Source organism: Stegostoma tigrinum, chromosome 1 (genome assembly GCF_030684315.1).
Source record: "Stegostoma tigrinum isolate sSteTig4 chromosome 1, sSteTig4.hap1, whole genome shotgun sequence".
Classification (NCBI taxonomy): Eukaryota; Metazoa; Chordata; class Chondrichthyes; order Orectolobiformes; family Stegostomatidae; genus Stegostoma; species Stegostoma tigrinum.
Window position 1 is genome coordinate 165,486,960 of NC_081354.1, and position 22,375 is coordinate 165,509,334.

The following is a 22,375-nucleotide window of genomic DNA, read 5'->3' on the forward strand; positions in this document are numbered from 1 at the left end:
GTTAGCAGGCACTGAAATAGGCCACCTGCCTGCCAAACATTTTATAACAAAACAATGCATAGGCAATTGAGTTTGAAATGCCTATTGACCTGAACATTACACTGCACACACTATAAGTTTGCTGATGTGGGCAGGCAGGCAAGATGCAGAAGGTTGTTCTTAAATTAACTTTGCAGAGAAGGCAGGACGGAAGAAGGGTGCATCTTTGAAGCTGGCACACCTCTCCCCTAAGATAATGCCTCCTCCAACACATTTGTCCCACTCCACTTGTCATCATAAAGACCCCCTTCAAACACACCCTCACCCAAGACTCCCTGTTTCCTTTCCACCTAAAGGTCTGGAGTCCACTGCCACTCTTCCCAAAGTCTCCATACAGTCCCAGCAGCATGCACCACTGAGATGTGTGGGACATTCCACTCAGGCGCAGAACGCTGACATTTCCCTGCTTAAGGCTCCACAAAGTTTTATTTTTGCAAGGCAGCATCAGTTGGTGGGGAACAGACATCCATCCCCTAAGAGATCACTCTACAACACCTTATCAATAACCTCATGAAGAAACAGCTTGAAGACAGCTTTCATTGAGATCTGGGTTAATTGAGAAAAATGGGACATGCTTGGCCTCTTATTTCTGCCACAAACATTCTCATCCACTGCCTGTGAAGCAAAACATACCAAAGCCTGCCAAAGTTGGCACTCTTGATGCATATGTGAAGCAAATGTCTGAGCAGATGTTAAATATGTAAATGATTAACTCATAACTTGACCTGGTAGGTTTCAAATGTACTTGTCTCTTATTGATCAGGTAAATAACATTGAACAAGTGATTGACATTGGGCTCTCAGCATCTAGAAAGAAAGAATATAAACACATATTCCACATTCCCATGTATCTGTTGCAGTTACTCTTTCTACATGATGGAGGCTGAAGGTTCACAAAAGTGTTTTCTATGGACCCTCTTGGGAGTTTCTTTTTTCTCATATTCATTCCTTGGATGTGGGCGTGGCTGGCCAGGCCACCATTTGTTGTCCAACTCTAATCACCCAGAGGGCAGTCAATAACATTGTTGTGTGTCTGGAATCACACGTGGGACATGCCAGGTAAAGACAGCAATAACTCAGTGTGGAGCTGGAGGAGAACAGCAGGCCAGGCAACATCAGAGGAGCAGGAACATTGATGTTTCGGGTTGGGAGCCCTTCTTCAGAAATGGGCAACAGTTTCCTTCCCTAAAGGACATTAGTGAACCAGAGGGATACTTCCTGGCAACTAACAATGGATTCATGGCCATCATGAGGCTCTTAATTTCAGATTTCTATTGAATTTAAATTCTACTACCTGATAGAGCAGGATTTGAATCTAAGGCTCCACAACAATCCCTGGGATCTCTGGATTGCTAGCCTGGTGGCAATATCACTAAGCCATTGCCTCCCCTGCATCTAAAGCATATCTTGTATATGGTACAGACAGCTATTGCTAAGTGCCACTGTCACTGGGTAGGGGTGAAGCGAGTAAATTTTAACAGTGATGAATGCGGTGCCAATAAAGTGGGCTGCTTTGTACTGGATGGTGCCAAGCTTCTTGAGTGTTGGAGCTGTATGCATCCTCCAGGCAAGTTAAGTTTGCAGTTGTTGGAGATGGTCTTCACCTGGCACTTGCATGATCCATTGACGGAAAGAAGGGAGAAACTGGTTCAAAAACATGATCAATTGGCATGCAGACAACTAAACAAACCTGAACCAGGATGAAACTTTCAAAGTTTTTCATATAAATACAAAGGTTTATTTTTAAAAAAGCACCAATTTGTCGAGGCTATGTCATTCAAAAGGGTAATGAGCACTGATCTCATCATATGACATGGTGGCTCAGTGGTTAGCACTGCTGCCTCACAGTGCCAGGGACCTGGGTTCAATTCCAGCCTCAGGCATCTCTGTGTTGAGTTTGTACATCCTCTCCATTTGGGTTTCCCCCAAGTGCTCCTGTTTCCTCCCAAAGGCCAAATTATCAATCTTATTGCAAAAGAACCGTTAGGAACAAGTGATGACAATATGAGAGAATTGTACATTATGTTTGGAAGTGAGGTGGCTCATTCTGAAGTAGGGGTGTTGAGTTTGAATGAGGTAAATTTTGAAGACATGTGGCACAAATTGGCCGAGGTAGGTTTTGAAAATACGTTAAAAGGTGTGACTGTACATAGGCAATGATTAATCTTTAGACGGCTATTCTATGGGTAAAGGTCAGCCTGCGGAATGAATAGCTGCTCTTGGGGACTATTAGCAGCTGACAATGGGTTGTGTGCGGTAGCAGCCCATGTAATGACATGACCTATTGTTTAGGATTTGGGGTAAGGACATGGGACAAGGTGCCTCAAACTTTAAATTGTTGAACTCAGTATTAAATGCAGAAGGCTGTAGGGTTCTCAAATGGAAAATGAGGTATTGCTCTTCCAGCTTGCGCTGAGCTCCACTGAACCACTGCAGCAAGCCTGAGACAGAGATGTTAGCCAGGGAACATGTTGGTGTGTTGAAGTGGCAGGCACTAGAAGCTCAGGGACATTTTCGCTGACAGAACGTAGGTGCTCTGCAAAATAATCACCCAGTCTACATTTCATTTTCCCAATGTAGAGGAGACCACATTGTGGACAGTGAATGCAGTAGACTAGATTGAGTGAGGTGCAGGTAAAGTGCAGCTTCACCTGAAAGGTGTGTTTGGGCCCTTGGATGTTCCCTTGAGTACTTTGCCCTGGACATTTTCAAGCTTTTTAAGTATTGCTTGGAACTGCATTCATCCAGACAAATGGAGACTGCAACACCACACAACTGACTTGTCTCTTGTTGATTGTGGAAAGATACTGCAGAAACAGCAGGTAAGTCATTCACCATAAAATATCTACCCTAGAGGCACTTTAACAAAGCCTGTTGAGACATTTTCTGGAAAAAGAAAATATCCAGTTTCATTTGACTTCAATATAACATTGGAAGCTTAAATTTAACCCAAACAACTTCCACAGATTAATTCCCACTAAGCTTTAGATATGTAAATTGGATTACATGATGTATAATCTGTATAAAGCAAACTTATTTCATTCTTATAACAACAGTCAACAGACTTTAGTGTTGCCTGGATTAAAATTATTAATTTTCTTTTCCTCTTATTATCTTCATTTCTCAGCCCCTCCCGAATGGCTATTTGTTTTCTAGCTGGAAGTACTTCATAGCCATAACTTTACGGTCCAATGCCTCTACTTGCTCAGCTGACAGGAGATGGTTCCCTCTGCTTCAAGACTCGACAGCTGAACTGTCAACACTTCCCTGAAGTGGTTCACCTCTGTGAGAGATCCCACCTTGATGCCCACATGGGAGCTGACAAAACACATCTGACTGCTGGACGTGAAGGTTCCTGCACAGTTGCAAAATGAACATCCCATTACAATGGCGTTGAGTGTTTTTTTTCCTTACTTAGTTATTTAACAATTGCCACATTCTCTCTCCCACTATCCTGAATGGAATTGTAGCGCAGCCAATTAGGAGCAGACGATGATGCATCAGAGAATGGTATTCTGTTTCTATAAAATTCCATTGTGAAACAAAGCTACAAATATTATACATATTTACAGACTGTTCATGCTTTCCTTGCTCTGTGCTATTCTGTTCAGACACTAACATTTCCATCTTTTACTTCTCTACCTTTCTCATTATCACGTCCTTTTTTGTCCCTGTACAATAATCACTATTGATTACTTCTGCAACCTCACTCCTGTAATCTTCCCTTTTGTTCCTGCTTCTCCTCCTTTTGCCCATCCAGATCATTCTTAAAGCCAGCTCCTCTCTAACATTTAGTTCTAATAAAAGTTCGACAACCTGAAATAGTAACTGTTTCTGACCTCAGTTGCTCCCTGACATGCTGAGTATTTCCAGTATGTTCTGTTTTAAATTTATAATTATTTTTGATTACTTGTTAACTTCATTCTTTCTTAAAATTTCTATCGTAGCCTTGCCTTATACTGCTTTCATCTTGACCAACTGTATACACCATGCTGTCTCCACAGTATTACACTCCTCTACTTCATCAAAGAGTACACCCCAGTCTCTGTGTCTTCACTACACAATATGTTTCGCACCTACTATGGCCTCAGTATACACTACACAATCCCTCCTTGACCTCAACCTTAAATAAACGCAAGGACTCCACCCCCACAGGTCTTTATTTAAAAGGAATTGCAATGACTCACAACCCTCTGAGAGAGGAAGTTCCTCCTCATCTCAGTCTTAAATTGGTGCCCCTTGATTCTGAGACTATGCCCTCTGGTCCCAGATTCTCCATTGTGGGGAAACATCCTCTCAGTCTTTACCCTATAAAGTGCCTCAAGAGTTCTATATGTTACAATGAGATCATTTTTCATTGTTCTAAATTCTAATGAGTAGATTCCAAATCTGTTTATCCTTTACACATAAGACAATCCCTCCATTCCAGGATCACCTAGTGACCATTTCTAAAGGAGGGCCTAGGCCCGAAACATCAGCTTTCCTGCTCCTCTGATGCTGCTTGGCCTGCTGTGTTCATCCAGGTCTACACCTTGTTATTTCATCCTAGTGAGCCTTGTCTGAACTGGCTCGAATAAAATGATATCTTTCTTTAAGTAAGGGAGCTAAAACTGCTCACAGTACTCCAGATATGATCTCACCAGCACCTTGTACGGTTACAGTAAGACTTCCTCACTAATATATTCCAGCCCTTTAAAATGAGAGCGATCATCCCATTAACTGTCCTGATCACTTGTGTGTTTGCTTTCTGTGTTTTGTACACAAGGACCAAATATCCGTTTGAATTACAGCTTCTTGCAATTTCGCTCCATTTAATAATACTCTGTTCTTTTGTTCTCCCTTCCAAAAATGATGCAAAGGGTAGTACAAAAGTTTGGAGGCATGACAGAATTACAACGGCAAAAAAACCTGGTGGGAAGTAAGCAGTAACATGTATTGAAGAGATTCCAGACAGCCCCCAGCCAGCAACTAAAGAGTGTGGTTATAACTCACTCAGAGAGAGCAAGAATTGCAGAAGCTGGAGTCAGAGATAACAATGTGTGGATGTAGATTAACACAACAGGCCAGGCAGCATCAGAGGAGCAGGAAAGTTGATGTTTCGTTGTCTCAGGAAACCAGCTAGAAACTGATGTCCATTTCAAGCCCACTGACCCCACAGCTGCCTAGAATACACCTCCTCCCACCCACCCTCCTGCTAAAATTCCATCCCCTATTCCCAATTCCTCCACCTCCGCCGGATCTGCTCCCAGGATGAAGCATTCCACTCCCACACGTCCCAGATGTCCACGTTCTTCCTGGACCGCAACTTTCCCCCCGCAGTGGGTGAAAATGCCCTTGACCGCATCTCCCACATTTCCTGCAACACATCCCACACACGCCGCCCCCGCCACAACCGCCCCCAGAGGATCCCCCTCGTTCTCACCAACCTCTGGATACAACGTATCATCCTCTGACACTTCCGCCATCTACAATCCCACCCCACCACCCAAGACATTTTTCCATCCCCACCCTTGTCTGCCTTCTGGAGAGACCACTCTCTCCGCGACTCCCTTGCCCTCTCCACACTCCCCTCCAACCCCACCACACTCAGCACCTTCCCCTGCAACCGCAGGAAGTGCTACACTTGCCCCCACACCTCCTCACTCACCCCTATCCCAGGACCCAAGATGACCTTCCATATCAAGCAGATGTTCACCTGTACATCTGCCAATGTGGTATATTGTATCCATTGTACCCGGTGTGGCTCCCTCTACATTGGGGAAACCAAGCGGAGGCTTGGGGACCGCTTTGCAGAACACCTCTGCTCAGTTCGCAATAAACAACTGCACCTCCCAGTCGTGAACCATTTCAACTCCCCCTCCCATTCCTCAGATGACATGTCCATCATGGGCCTCCTGCAGTGCCACAATGATGCTACCCAAAGGTTGCAGGAGCAGCAACTCATATTCCGCTTGGGAACCCTGCAACCCAATGGTATCAATGTGGACTTCACAAGCTTCAAAATCTCCCCTTCCCCCACTGTATCCCAAAACCAGTCCAGTTCTTCCCCTCCCCCCACTGCATCATACAACCAGCCCAGCTCGTCCCTTCTCCCCACTGCATCCCAAAACCAGCCCAGCCTGTGTCTGCTTCCCTAACCTGTTCTTCCTCTCACCCATCCGTTCCTCCCACCTCAAGCTGCACCTCCATTTCCTACCTACCACCTCATCCCGCCTCCTTGACCTGTCCATCTTCCCTGGACTGACCTATCCCCTCCCTACCTCCTCACCTATACTCTCCTCTCCACCTATCTTGTTTTCTCTCCATCTTCGGTCTGCCTCCCCCTCTCTCCCTATTTATTCCAGAAACGTCTCCCCATCCCCCTTTTCTGATGAAGGGTCTAGGCCCGAAATGTCAGCTTTTGTGCTCCTAAGATGCTGCTTGGCCTGCTGTGTTAATCCAGCTCCACACTTTGTTATCTAGGCTTTTATCTGTTCAGTGAGTCTGATGTAAAAATGTAAGTTTAATCATAAGATTAGTTTGCTTTACTTTGCATGCATGCGCAATCATTGTAGATACAGTACCCACCAAATTAATAATTTAAAACTGCCCTTAAAGCAGTAGCTTAGGCAATGAGTCTAGTGAACATTCATTTCTATTGGAGAGAATTAGCTGATAGAAGTTGTAGAGAAGGGAGGACCTTTGAAAGCAGGGGAGAAAGCAATCATTGTAAAATTGGAAGTGGTAGCCTCCATTATATGGTGTGTGTGGTGTGCATTCAGAGTAATGGGGCTGATCACATTGGATGCTGTTGGTGAGTTTCTGAATGGTAAGTCTTTGGAACTCCTTACCACAGAGACCTGTTGGGCGGAGTCCTTGTGTATATTTAAAGCTGAGATAGGTTGTTGATCAGTAAGGGAATCAAGATCTATGGGAAAGGATGGGAAAGTGGATGTGAAGAATGTTGGATCAACCGTGATCCTATTTATTGGAGGAGCAGGCTCGAGGGGCCAAATGGCCTCCTCGTGTTCATATTTCTTGTGGTCTTATGGAGTATGAAGACCAGGTGGATCATGTTATAAATCAGCATGATTTGATGCCAACGGTGCCCATTTTGGACCTCAGTGCTTTCACTAGTGCCCTTTCTTACCTTCACAAAGTTAATACACATTCAGCAGCAGAATGGATGTCTCCAGCAGCTTATCACCAGATCTACCTATAATAGAGTTCTTACAGGTCAGTTATTTACTAATTTCTTCTGTTTGATGCTTTCTATAGTTGGTTATAGCTCGCATTGAGGGGATGTTTTCTTACTCCAAATTGTGGAGTTAGTTTTCACTATACTGTTATCCATGGAATAGCAACTGAGAATGCACACAAGGAGCTATGTCATTTTGATGTCAGGCCACATGGTACTGAGGCTTGAGGCTGTAAGGTTCTAGAAGATGTCCTCACTTACAATCTCTACATGGTTAAGTTTCATAAAGCCCTGGTACATGGTAGAAGTGATGACAACACTTACAAAACTGGAAGCAAGCAGCAATCAGCAGCTAAAGCGAAGCCCAGGGATGGCACAGGATTACAGGTGAAAACTGAATTAGCCAATAAGGAAATAAACTGAAGGAAAACTCAGCAGCAATAAGGTTAATATTGGAGATTGCATTAGTCTCCACCCAGTCTGAAGATGTCACATGTTCTTGGGTGGAGAATAAAGGAGCTCAACTCGAGGTCCTGATGTGGCACAGTGTTGGCCCCTGAGTCTTAGAAAATATGAAACAAAAATACAAACTGCCTGCTGGAGTGTTCCAGCAAACCTCAGCATAAGCTGAAAGAGCAACATTTCATTTTCCGCTTGTGGACACTGCATCCTTGAGGACTCCCCATCAAGTTCAATATGTTTAGAGCCTGGTTCCATTGTTGTGTGTTTTTTTACCCACCCTACACCTGGTTCTGCTATGATATGTGTGGCTTTGAGCACAGTCAGTCATTCCCATGTATCCCCGGGCTCATTATCACATTATACGCACTGCACTCAGCACAAGTCACCCATTTTCTTCCACTCTTAGCTTTTATTATCTCTTATTCAGCTTTTCTTCTGCCCTAACCTGCTATCTGTAATCTCCTAAAATGAGTTCTGAAGGAGGGTCACCAGATGAGAAATGTTAACTCTGATTTTCCTCTACAGTCTGCCAAACCTGCTGAGATTCTCCAGCAATTTCAGATATTCAGCATCCATAGTTCTTTGTTTTATTTTTGTCTTAGAAAGTATATACACTTGCCAATGTATTTGTACCTATTGCTTTCAAGCAATAAACTATATCTTGTTATTAAGGCAAGTGCAACTTCATGTTCAGATTGGTTAATCTCCTGCCGTTGTTAATGGCCCAGCACTTTAGACCCAGTACAGAAAGCTGACTGCTGGGCACCACAGAAATTTGGGTGCATGATCACCCCAAACAATGTTATTTTGATTTAGTAAGTTTTTGTTCTCCCTACATAAGTTTCTGTTAATTGTTCATTTGCGTTTTCATTGTAGTGCCCCATCAGTGGCTGTTTAACCATTCATGTTCATTTAATTATTGAGAAGAGCAGAAAAGATGATAGGTGGTAGCCCTCTTCTCAAACCATTAGGAGATTTTTTTTAAAACTTTACGCCTTCGTGGGATGTGAACATTACTGGCTGGCCAGCATATATTGCTGATTCCCAGTTGTCCTTGAGAAAGTGATGATGAGTTGCCTTCATGAACCACTGCAGTCCTCCTGCTGCTGGGTTGACCCACAATGCTATTAGGGAGGGAATTCCAGGATTTTGACCCAGCAACAGTGAAGAAACTGTGATATCAAGTCAGGAAGGTGAGTGGCTTGGAGGGGAACTTGAACGTGGTAGTGTTCCCATTTATCTGCTACCTTGTCCTTCTAGATAGAGGTGGTCATGGGTTTGAATGGTGCTGTGTGAGGATCTTTGGTGAATTATAGAACATAGAACATAGAACATTATAGCACAGTACAGGCCCTTCGGCCCTCGATTTTGTGCCGACCTGTCATACCGATCTCAAGCCCATCTAACCTATACTATTCCACGTACATCCATATGCTTATCCAATGACGGCTTAAATGTACCTAAAGTTGGCGAATCTACTACCGTTGCAGGCAAAGCGTTCCATTCCCTTACTACTTTCTGAGTAAAGAAACTACCTCTGACATCTGTCCTATATCTTTCACCCCTCAATTTAAAGCTATGACCCCTCGTGCTCGCTGTCACCATCCTAGGAAAAATGGCTCTCCCTATCCACCCTATCTAACCCTCTGATTATTTTATATGTTTCAATTAAGTCACCTCTCAACCTTCTTCTCTCTAATGAAAACAGCCTCAAGTCCCTCAGCCTTTCCTTGTAAGACCTTCCCTCCATACCAGGCAACATCCTAGTAAATCTCCTCTGCATGCTTTCCAAAGCTTCCACATCCTTCTTATAATGCGGTGACCAGAACTGTACGCAATACTCCAAGTGCGGCCGCACCAGAGTTTTGTACAGCTTCACCATAAACTCTTGGTTCCGGAACTCGATCCCTCTATTAATAAAAGCTAAAACACTGTATGCCTTCTTAACAGCCCTATCAACCTGGGTGGCAACTTTCAAGGATCTGTGTACATGGACACCGAGATCTCTCTGCTCATCTACACTACTAAGAATCTTACCATTAGCCCAGTACTTTGCCTTCTGGCTACTCCTACCAAAGTGCATCACCTCACACTTGTCCGCATGAAACTCCATTTTCTACCTCTCAGCCCAGCTCTGCAACTTATCTATGTCTCTCTGCAACCTATAGTATCCTTCGTCACTATCCACAACTCCACCGATCTTAGTGTCGTCTGCAAATTTACTAACCCATCCTTCTATGCCCTCATCCAGGTCATTTATAAAAATGACAAACAGCAGTGGACCCAACACCGACCCTTGCGGTACACCACTAGTAACTGGTCTCCAGGATGAACATTTCCCATCAACTACCACCCTCTGTCTTCTTTCAGCAAGCCAATTTCCGATCCAAACTGCTATATCTCCCACAATTCCATTCCTCCGCATTTTGTACAATAGCCTATTGTGGGGAACATTATTGAACGCCTTGCTGAAATCCATATACACCGCATCAGCTGGTTTACTCTCATCTACCGAATTTCTACAGTGCATCTTGTTAAACGGACACACTGTGCTACTGAGGGGGTATAGGGATTGAATGCATGTGGATGTAGTGCCAATCACACAGGCTGCTTTGCCCTGGATGGTGTCAAGCTTCAAATGTTGTTGGAGCTGAACCCATCCCAGCAAATAAGGGGTATTCTATTTCACTCCTGCCTTCAACCTTTTAGATGGTGGCCATGCTTTGGGAAGTCAGGAGGTGAGTCACTTGCTGCAGTATTCCTAGTTTCTGACCTGCTCTCATAGCTACTGTGTTTATGTGGTGAGTCCAGTTGAGCTTCTGTCAAAGGTAACCTCCAGGATGTTGATGCTGGAGGATTCAGTGATGGTAACACCATTGAATGCCAATGGGTGGTGGCTAGATTGTCTCTTACTGGTGATGTCATAGCCTGGCATTTGTGTGGCGGACATGCACAGACTTACTGTCCCACCTAATGATCTGAGCCAAGGAAGTGACAAGCCCACACAGAAGGTGAAAAAAGAGTGGGATAAAGGTGTTGCAGTTGACATAACACCAACTCCTCATTCACTTCCATGTTTTCTTTGAGTTTCCTCAAAACCTGATCAAGTCGTAAAGAATCATGAATAGAACTTTATACCAGGTAAGGATGGGGGCTGTTGTAGCACAGTGGCAGTGTCCCTACCTCAGAGCTAGATAATCGAGGATTCAGTTCCATTCCCTCTAGAGGTGTGTAATAACATTTCAGAACATGTTTAATCAGAAATTATCTTTACCACATCAGGACTGAGCCAGGAAGCCTGGGTTCAAGTCCCGCCTGCTACAGAGGTGTGTTATAACATATTTGAACACGTTGATTCGAAGTTACCTACATCACGTTAAGAGGCCATTGCGTCCATCATTCTGTGACAGCTAAATAGAGCTATCCAGTCTAATCCCACTTTCCAGCTAATGATCCATAGACTTGTAGGTTACAGCACTTCAATTGTATGTCCAAGTGTTTTTTTAAGGCTATAAGCCTCTGCCTCTACCACTGTTTCTGGTATTTAGTTTTAGAGCCTCATTACATTCTATATCTTTAAATTTCTATTCTTTCTATTAAATTCTTTTGGTCCACCCTATTTAGGTCCATCATAATTTCATGCATCTCAATCAAATTCCCTTCAAATCACCTCCTGTGTTCCAAAAGACATCAAGCTTTTTCCTATCCGATCTTCCTGCAGTCCTTGTAATGATCTCACAAACCTCCTTTGCAGCGTCTCTGGTGTGAGTATGTTCTTCTTGTAGTGAGAAGACCAGTACCGTATGCTCAGCACACCAGCTGTGGATGAACGTGTGTTTTAAAAAGTTCTGGCCTGTTTTCCAATCCATGACTTGCCAAGTGGAATATCACATATTCCTTTTAACTGCCTTCTCTGTCTGTACTGCTACCTTAAAGAAAATGTGGGCATAAACTCCAAAGTGCCTTTGCCCCTCTAACCCTCTTCACTATCCTACCACTCATTATGTTTTCCATTGCCCCATTCCCACCCCACAACCTCCAAAATGCATTAGCTCACACTTCTCTGGATCGAATACCATTTGCTAGTTGACAGCCCATCTGATCAGTCCATAAATATCTTTCCCTCCTTCTTCCTCACTGTCAGCCATAAGGCTAATTTCTGTATTGTGTTCATACTTTGTATTCATGCCTCCTACATTTAATCTAAGTCTTTGATATACCACGAGTAAAACAAGAGACCCAGAATGAAACACTACAAAACCTGCCTGGAAACTGCATGCAGACGGCCTCAAGGCCCTCCGCTTCTTCCTGTCCCGCAGACCCGACCAGTCCCCCTCCACCGACACTCTCATCCGCCTAGCTGAACTTGTCCTCACCCTCAACAACTTCTCTTTTGACTCCTCCCACTTCCTACAGACTAAGGGGGTGGCCATGGGTACCCGCATGGGCCCCAGCTATGCCTGCCTCTTTGTAGGTTACGTGGAACAGTCCCTCTTCCGCACCTACACAGGCCCCAAAACCTCTTCCTCCGGTACATTGATGACTGTATCGGCGCCGCCTCTTGCTCCCCAGAGGAGCTCGAACAGTTCATCCACTTCACCAACACCTTCCACCCCAACCTTCAGTTCACCTGGGCCATCTCCAGCACATCCCTCACCCTCCTGGACCTCTCAGTCTCCATCCCAGGCAACCAGCTTGTAACTGATGTCCATTTCAAGCCCACCGACTCCCACACCTACCTAGAATACGCCTCCTCCCACCCACCCTCCTGCAAAAATTCCATCCCCTATTCCCAATTCCACCGCCTCCGCCGCATCTGCTCCCACGATAAGACATTCCACTCCCGCACATCCCAGATGTCCAAGTTCTTTAAGGACCGCAACTTTCCCCCCACAGTGATCGAGAACGCCCTTGACCGCGTCTCCCGTATTTCCCGCAACACATCCCTCACACCCCGCCCCCGCCACAACAGCCCTAAGAGGATCCCCCTCGTTCTCACACACCACCCTACCAACCTCCGGATATAACGCATCATCCTCCGACACTTTCGCCATTTACAATCCGACCCCACCACCCAAGACATTTTTCCATCCCCACGCCTGTCTGCTTTCCGGAGAGACCACTCTCTCCGTGACTCCCTTGTTCGCTCCACACTGCCCTCCAACCCCACCACACCCGGCACTTTCCCCTGCAACCGCAGGAAATGCTACACTTGCCCCCACACCTCCTCCCTCACCCCTATCCCAGGCCCCAAGATGACATTCCACATTAAGCAGAGGTTCACCTGCACATCTGCCAATGTGGTATACTGCATCCACTGTACCCGGTGCGGCTTCCTCTACATTGGGGAAACCAAGCGGAGGCTTGGAGACCGCTTTGCAGAACACCTCCGCTCAGTTCACAACAAACAACTGCACCTCCCAGTCGCAAACCATTTCCACACCCCCTCCCATTCTCTAGATGACATGTCCATCATGGGCCTCCTGCACTGCCACAATGATGCCACCCGAAGGTTGCAGGAACAGCAACTCATATTCCGCCTGGGAACCCTGCAGCCATATGGTATCAATGTGAACTTCACCAGTTTCAAAATCTCCCCTTCCCCTACTGCATCCCTAAACCAGCCCAGTTCGTCCCCTCCCCCCACTGCACCACACAACCAGCCCAGCTCTTCCCCCCCACCCACTGCATCCCAAAACCAGTCCAACCTGTCTCTGCCTCCCTAACCGGTTCTTCCTCTCACCCATCCCTTCCTCCCACCCCAAGCCACACCCCCATCTACCTACTAACCTCATCCCACCTCCTTGACCTGTCCGTCTTCCCTGGACTGACCTATCCCCTCCCTACCTCCCCACCTACACTCTCTCCACCTATCTTCTTTACTCTCCATCTTCGGTCCGCCTCCCCCTCTCTCCCTATTTATTCCAGTTCCCTCCCCCCATCCCCCTCTCTGATGAAGGGTCTAGGCCCGAAACGTCAGCTTTTGTGCTCCTGAGATGCTGCTTGGCCTGCTGTGTTCATCCAGCCTCACATTTTATTATCTTGGAAACCTATCAGCCAAAACCCTTTGAAACCTGCCAATTTATAAATTTTGGATTCAATTTATTACCTGCCCTTGAATCCAGTTGGGCTTTACTTTTCTAATTGGTATATCCTGTAGGACTTTGTCTAAAGCTTTACTCAATTGGACGAATAAAACGTGAATGCTTTTGATGGGGCAAATGCCAAAGGACACAGATTTAAGGTGATTGGCAAAGGAACCAGCAGCAACGTAAAAAGACTTTTTTCTTTTAACACAGTCAGTAATTGTGACCTGCAGTTTGCTGTTTCAGAAGGTATCCCATCATATATTCAAAGGAGAATTAGTTAAATACTTGAAGGCAAACAGTTTCAAGAGAAAAAGCAAGGGAAACAGCACAAACTGGGCACCACATCTGGAGTAAATGAGATAACAAAGTGTGGAGATGGATGAACATAGTAGTCCAAGCAGCCTCTTAGGACACGACATCTGGAGTATTGTTTTGGTCTGCTTACTTAAGGAAAGGTGTAGTTGCATTAGAGGCAGCTCAGAGAAGGGTTACTTCATTTATTCCAGGGATGAAAGCCTTGCCTTATGGAGGGCGATTGAGCAGTTTAGGCTTACACCTGCTAGTGTTTAGAAGGATGAAAAGACATCTAATTGAGGCATGCGAGATACTAAAGATGATTCAAAAAGTAGACATAGAGCAATGTTTGATTGATTGATTGTTCTATTGTCACGTGTACTTGAGTACAGTGAAACGTTTTGTTTACGAGCAGTACAGGCAGATCATATTAAGCAAGGATGTACAGATCACAAAGGCTTAGAGGCATACAGGCTACACTGCACAAGGCGTGCACTAGGTGAGAACAACGTGAGCAACATCAGCTTTATTTGAGGCTAGAAAACCCTTTAATCAGTTTGACAATGTCTGGGAAGAAGCTGACCCTGAACCTGTCGATGTGTGTGTTCAGCTTCTGTATCTTCTGCCTGATGGAAGAGGTTGTAGGAGAGTATTACCAGGGTGCAATGGGTCTTTGGTGATGTTGGCCACCTTTCCACAGCAGTGAGCCGTGTAGATGGAGTCATATGGGTGGAAGGTTGGCTTCTGTGATGATCTGGGCTGTGCACACAACGTTCTGTAGTTTCTTACGGTCCTGGGCAGACCAGTGGCCGTTCCAGGCCATTATGCACCCAGACAGTTTGCTTTCAATGGTGCATCTGTGGAAGTTGAAGAGGGACCTTGTAGACATTCCAAATTTCCTAAGCTGCCTGAGGAAGAAGAGGTGTTTTTGTGCCATCTTGACCATTGCTTCTACGTGGGAGGTCCAAAACAGGTTGTCCGTTATTGTCACTCTAAGGAGATTGACATTGTCCACCCACTCAACCTCAGTTTTGTTGATGTAGATGGGGGCGTGTTCGCCTCCTTTCCTTCTGAAGCCAATGATCAGTTCTTTAGTTTTGCTGACATCAAGAGAGAGATTGTTCTCATTACACCATGGCACTAAACCCTCCATCTTACTTTTGTATTTTGACTCATCTTTATTATATACCTGTCCTGATAAGATGGTGTCATCAGCAATCATTGGATCATAGAATCATAGACTCCCTACAGTGTGGCTAGCATGAGGGGGCATAGCTTTAAATTGAGGGGTGATAAATATAGGACAGATGTTAGAGGTAGGTTCTTTAATCAGAGAGAAGTAAGGGTGTGGAATGCCCTGCCTACAACAGTAGTAGACTCGCCAAGTTTAAGGGTACTTAAATAGTCATTGGATAAACATATGGATAATAATGGAATAGTGTAGGTTAGATGGGCTTCAGTTTGGTTTCACAGGTCGGCGCTACATTGAGGGTCGAAGGGCCTGTACTGCGCTGTAATATTCTATGTTCTATTTTCTAACAGGCCCTTCAGCCCAACAACTCCACACTGAACCTCAGCGCATCCCACCCAGACCCATCCCCCTATAACCCTTTAAGCCACACATCCCTGAACACTACAGGCAATTTAGCATGGCCAATCCACCTAACCTACACGTCTTTGGACTGTGGGAGGAAACCGGAGCACCTGGAGGAAACCCACGTAAACTCGGGAGAATGTGCAAACTCCACACAGACAAACACCCGAGGCTGGAATCGAACCTGGGTCCCTGGCGCTGTGAGGCTGCAGTGCTAACCACTGAGCCACCGTGCAGCCCCTAAAATGGTGGTGGGGGGATGGGAGGGTGGATAATCTTGTAGATGGTGTACTTTCAGAATTTGGCAACGCGGTTGTGAGCGTACAGGGAGTACAGTAGGAGGCTGAGGATGCATCCTTGGCAGGGGTGGGGGGGAGGGGGCTGGCTCCAGTGTTGAGTGTTATTATGGAGGAAGTGCACTTACTTGTGCTCACTAATTGCTGCCTATGGTTCAGAAAACTGAGGATCCAGTTGCAGGGGACAGAGCGAGACCAAGGTCACTGAGTTATGAGATCGATCTGGAGAGTATAATGGTGTTGAAGATGGAATTATAATCTACAAGCAGCAGTCTGATATAGGTGCCCTTGTTGTCGAGATGTTCCAGAAATGAGTGTAAGTCTACGGATATAGCATCCTCTGTAGACCTGTTACATCGGTAGGCAAATTGTAGGGGATCGAGGCAGGTTGGGAGACCGGAGTTATTATGGGCCATGACCAGCCTCTTGAAGCACTTCATGATCTTGAAGTCAGAGCCACTGGGCAGTAGTTATTAAGGCACACCTCATGTGTTTTCTTAGGTATGGGGATGATGGTGGTCTTTTTGAAGCAGCTGGGGACTTCAGCACGTAGGAGGAAGAAGTTGAAGATGTCAGTGTGTACCTCTGCCATTTGATCTGCACAGCATCTGAGTGCTCAGTCAGGGACACTATCTGGGCCTGTTGCTTTCCTTGAGTTGAAATTTCCTCTTTTGAGGCAATCTAGAATGAGAAATTATTGTTTTGAACTAAGGAGCAGCAGATGTTAAACAGAGATGAGAAGGAATTACTTCTCTCTGATATAATGCAGTGTGGAGCTGGAGAAACACAGCAGCCAGGCAGCAGCAGAGGAACAGGGGAGCCGACGTTTTGGGTTGGGATGCTTAGAAGGGTCCCGACCCGAAGCTTCAGCCTTCCTGCTCCTGTGATGCTGCCTAACCTGCGGTGTTCCTCCAGCTCCACACTGTATTATCTCAGACTCCAGCACCGGCAGTTCTTACTATCTCATTGCTTCTCTCTGAGTTGTGAATCTATGGAATTCACTGCCTCAGCGTGTGGTGGACACTGAGCAAATTTAAGGAGGCGCTAGACAGATATTTAATTAATAATGGGTTAAAGCGTAATGGGGAGCAGGCAGGAAAGATGAATTGAAACCAAAATGAAATCAGTCCTGATCATATTAAATAGCAGAGCAGACTCAAGGGGATGAAATGTTTACTCCTGCTTTTAGTTCTAAAGTACTTATATTTTTATGCTCTAACTCTACCAAAGAGCCAGAATAAGTACAGTGGGTCAAACTACCTCCTAATGTGATGTATTATTCAATGATTGTATGAGCTACAAAGGAAGTGAAATCATACATATACAACGCAATAATCATTGATGTTAGCCACTTGCAGACAATTACTGGAACTAAGTGCATCAATGAATTTCTCTCAGTTTGACTGATGATATGCCACTCAATATATCTTATTCAACATATTCATTCAATATTCCTAATACATTTAGTCAATATCTGTTATAATACATTTAAAGCTCTACTCCCAAATATATAATATTTGCTAATATTTTACAGTATCTGTCATTGTGTTTGTCAATAATTTTCAATGTATTGCTTTTCTATACGAGAAATCAAACCCCTGAGCTGAATAATGGGATCAATCACTGCTTCTAGTTTCCATTCAATTCAACAGGACTCTGCGTTACTCCATAGAAATATCTTTTCTCAGTTGTTTTCTACATAAAGGCATCCTGATTATTTGTCTTATTATTTTCTGTACCTCCACCTGAAGTTTAAGAGTGTTAAACTTAAAAGGCAGGAAGCTGTGAACGCCATTACACTTAGACTTGAAAACAAGTAAGAATGCTGAAATAAAACACAATTGAAGATGGTTAAAGAGCAAAGATGGAATCAGTTAATAACAGCTAAGAGATCAGTGACAACAGAGATGACGCATCTGCACCCGTTGCCTTCTATGTTGCCATCTTCTTGTGAATTTATTGGTAAAAGAGTGGCTATGGCTGACTAGGGCTCTGGGTCCAAAAAAAAAGTGCAAAGTATTGAATGATGCCCTGGGGTTAGTTATTTAGAATTTCATTTGAAATTTTTTTTTAAGCATTCAAAAGCAGAACAGGTTTACAATCACTACTTTTCTTATATTCACAGTGTGTGTTTCTCTATTTAAATAATCATTTGTTGATATTATCAAAGTCTAAATATTAGGAATGATCATCATCTCCAGATTTTTTGTGTATGTGTGTGTCTGTGTGCATTTGTCCGTGTCTGTGTGTGTGTGTGTGTGTGTGTGTGTGTGTGTGTGTGTGTGTGTGTGTGTGTGTGTGTGTGTGTGTTTGCATGTGTGTGCAAGTCTGTGTGCATTTGTGTGTGCATGTGTTTGATTGGCTGTCTGTGTCTGTGTGTGTGTTTGTGTCTGAGTGTGTGTTTGTGTTTGTGTGTGTGTGTAAATCCCTCTGCTTTAGAAGTTTAATTATGTTTTGTTGTTTTTCTTGTCTGTATTAGCCCAGTAACATTGCTAACATTCTAAAGGCAGAAAATAAAATCAACAAGGGTGATAATGGTTCCAATGGAATGGGTCATTGAGTAATGCAAATTAAACAGTTTACAATCAGTCACAATCAATTGGCCTTTCTTATCAACTGTTACTTCGCTCCCATTATTGCTAGAGTGAAATAGAAAAAATGAAGTGTACAATCAGTCTAGCACTTTAAGAAAGAACTTGCGTTTAAATAGTGACTTACAAATCTCAGAATGTCCCATCATGTTAATTAAAGTGTGAAGAGTCTTATAATGAAGGGAAATATATCAAATGATTTGGATGCAGCAATATCTATAAACTTCAGTGTATTAGTGGCCATGTACTTTGTGTTAATCATGCTGCAGTAATAAGTATTAGCTGGGACACCAGGAGGACTCCCTTGCTGCCTGTCAATTTTCAGAGAATCATATCTTTTCGTTTTAATTCATGAAAGCAAAAAATAATTGCCCCAGATACAGAGAACCTCAGTGCAATGTCATTGGACTCGGAACAGGTGAAGGCCCAATGTACTGGCTGTGAGGATCCAACATGGAAATTTTCAACCCAGTTCCCATAGGTCTAGGCCCTGTTTGTGCAAAACTGTCACAAGTAAATACAGACTGACAAAATACTAAGTATGTTGGAGGTAGGAAGTGGCCAGAAACACGACACCAGGATATGGTCCAACAGGTTTATTGGAAACACAAGCTTTCAAAGACATTACTGTTTGAAAAAAGCATATTTGAACCAGGTATTTTTGCAGCAGTTTTTTTAATACTTTCTTTATTTTTAAACTGTCAGCTGTGAGTGAGCTGGTGGTAATGTTGCTGGACCTATAACTAAGAAGACCAAGTCAATGGTCATGGATCATGGGTTTGAATCCCACAGTAACAGATGGTAAAAACTTGAATTCAATACATTTTTGGATTAAAAGCTGGTCTAATGATGATAACATCATTATCTGCCAGTCTCCCTCCAATTCATTCACCACCCTGACTTGGAACTACACCATTATTCACTCACTGTCATTAGGTCAAAATCCTGCAACTCCCACCCTAACAGCACTGCAAATGTACCTACACTTATACAGGCTGTTTTAGTTCAACAAGGCAGATCTTGTAGGTGGGTGGGATGGGGGCTGGACCTTATTGAAACATATAAAATAACATATAAGGGGATTTGACATGCAGAAAGGTTGTTTCCCCTTGTGGGAGAGCCTAGGACTAGAGGCCATAATCTCCCAACAAGACATTGCCCATTGCAGAGTGTAATGAATCTGTGGAATTCTTTACCACAGACGGCTGTAGAGGTGGGATCATTAAGTATATTCAAAGCTGAGTTAGATTTTTAATCGGGGGGGAATCCGGGGTATCTGCTGGAAAGTGAAGTTAAGTGTTGCCCAATCAGACATGGATCTCATTGAATGGAAGAGCAGACTTGAAGAGTTGAAAGTCCTATTTCTGCTGTTATGTCTTATGGTCTTTTAGAGATGAGCAGTAATGCTGGCCTGCCAAGAATGCCCACATTCTGTGAATGAATTTTTAAAAATCCTGAACTCTCATTGCATGAAAAATCATTGTAATGCCTCTAGTTCTTTTATTAACTATTTGGATACATTTTTAGGAGTTTAATTTCAGTGGTTGGAAACTTCAATAAGTGATTGTTTGGATGGGAATTAATAATCACATGGGAACATTTATAATATTTTGGAAGAATCTGGCTGGATTTATTAAGGGAAAGTTGTGTCTAACAAACTTGCTAGAGATGGTAACACTGACAGTTGAAGTGGGCAAAACTTGATATGGCGTTCTGTACAGTTCCACAAAATAGACTCATGGGGAAAGCAATAGGTTATCATATAAAAGGGACAGTAGCAACATGGATACAAAATTGGCTAAATGATAGTAAACATTCAATATATGTTTTTGAGACTGGAGTTAGATTTTTGGTGGTGTTCCCTAGGCGTCAGTATTGAGGCCCTTGCTTTCCCTGATGCATATTAGTGATCACGCTCTCGATGTGCGTGGGACAATTTCAAATTTAGTGGACAACAAAAAACTTGGTATTGTTGTGAACTGTGGGCAAAGACAACACAGAATTTCAAAAGGAAATTGACAAGTTAGTAGTGATGTTGTGGAGTTGAGCAAATAGGTGATGGATGATGTTCAACACCGTCAAGTGTGATGTGACGCACCTTGTTACAATGAACATGGAAACACAATACAACAGTATACCATTCAAAAGGATGTGCAGGAGCAAAGACACCTGAGTGCATATGCACATAAATCACTAAATAGGAGAGGAAAGTAGAGAGAGCTCTCAGTAAAATATATAGCTTTCCAGCCTTCATTAACAGAGGCATTGAATACATGAGCAGAAAATTATGACAGTGCATAGATCTCAGGTAGAGTACAGTGTCCAGTTCTGACCACCATATTATAGAAAGGATGTAAATACATTGAAGACAGTGCAGAAGAGGTGTATGAGAATAGCTTCAGGCATGAGAATCTTCAGATAAGAGGAAAAACTGAAGAAACTGGGACTGTTTCTCTTGAAATGGGGGAGGTTAAGATGACATTTGACAGAAGTTTTCAAAATCAGGAGGGATCTAGACAGAGTGGTTGGAGAGAATCTGTTCTTACGCATAAATGCCCAGGAACTACACTGCGCAGTTTTAAGGTGACTTGCGACAGAAGTAAATATGAGGTGAGGAAAAATCTTTTGAACACAGTGAGTAGTTAGGGTATGGAATGCATTGCCTGGAAGAGTGGTGGACGCAGATGCATAAGTCAGCATTGTATGATTATTTAAGCAGAAATGGTGTGCAGGGTTCCAGAGAAAAGGAAGGAGATTAACTTTAAGTTAAAATGCTCAGAGCGCTGGTTGCAGATACAGTAGGCTGAATGGCCTCCTTCTGCACCATAACAATACTGTGATCCTGTGATGAAGCTTAAAGGGAGTGTGCTTCTGGTCTTTACAATGGGATTTCCACAGGTGACACTGCTCTCATTGTGGAAAAAGTTCCTTACGTGATGGCTATTATCCCTGAGGACATATCCCTTGTCAGCAAGTAACCAGCCTATGAGATAATGATCTGCTTAGAATAAAGGGACCCAGAGGATTTGTGCAGAATGAATTAATCTTGACTCCATAATATGATGCCAGTGGTGGCAAAAAGCTGTATATTGAGGGACTAGAATCATTGGTACCAGGGATGATCATTATCCAAAAGAGATATTTCATTCTTTCTCAAGATGTGGGTGTCACTGGCAAGGTTGGCATTTGTTGCCTACTATAATTTCCTTTAAATTGTGCAGCTTTCTACTTGCCTATTAAGGGCTGTTAAGAGACGACCACATTGCTGTGCATCAGGAGTCACATATAGATCCAGTAGGGTAAGGATGGTATGTTTTGTCCTCTAGAAGGATGACTGCATTGGCTGTTGTTTCATAAAAAGTAGTTGATGTGGTGCCATTATTTTGACAGGCTTTATGTTCCAGGTGTGTCAATTGAATTTTAAAATCCAGAATATTCTGTTATGGCATTTGAACCTAACCTGATCTCTTGAATAATGTCCAATAACATTACAATTACCTTACAATCACCCCATTGTTTAACTGTATTCACAAGGTCCTTACCTAAACAGAATGGTTAAAAAAGAAACATGTTAAAATGGTAAGAATTACATAGCTCTGAGATACTTAAGAATCTGGGTGTCATAGTGCATGAATTGTAGAAGATTAGTATGGAGATACGGCAAATATTCAAGAAAGCTAACAAAATGTTATCTTTTCTGGCAAGGGATATTGAATGCAAAAATAACAAGTTTATTCTTCAGCCATACAGGATATGATGGGACCACATCTGGAGCATTGAGCAACAGCAATGACCACCTCATTTAAGGGAAGATGTGAATGTTTTGGAAGCATC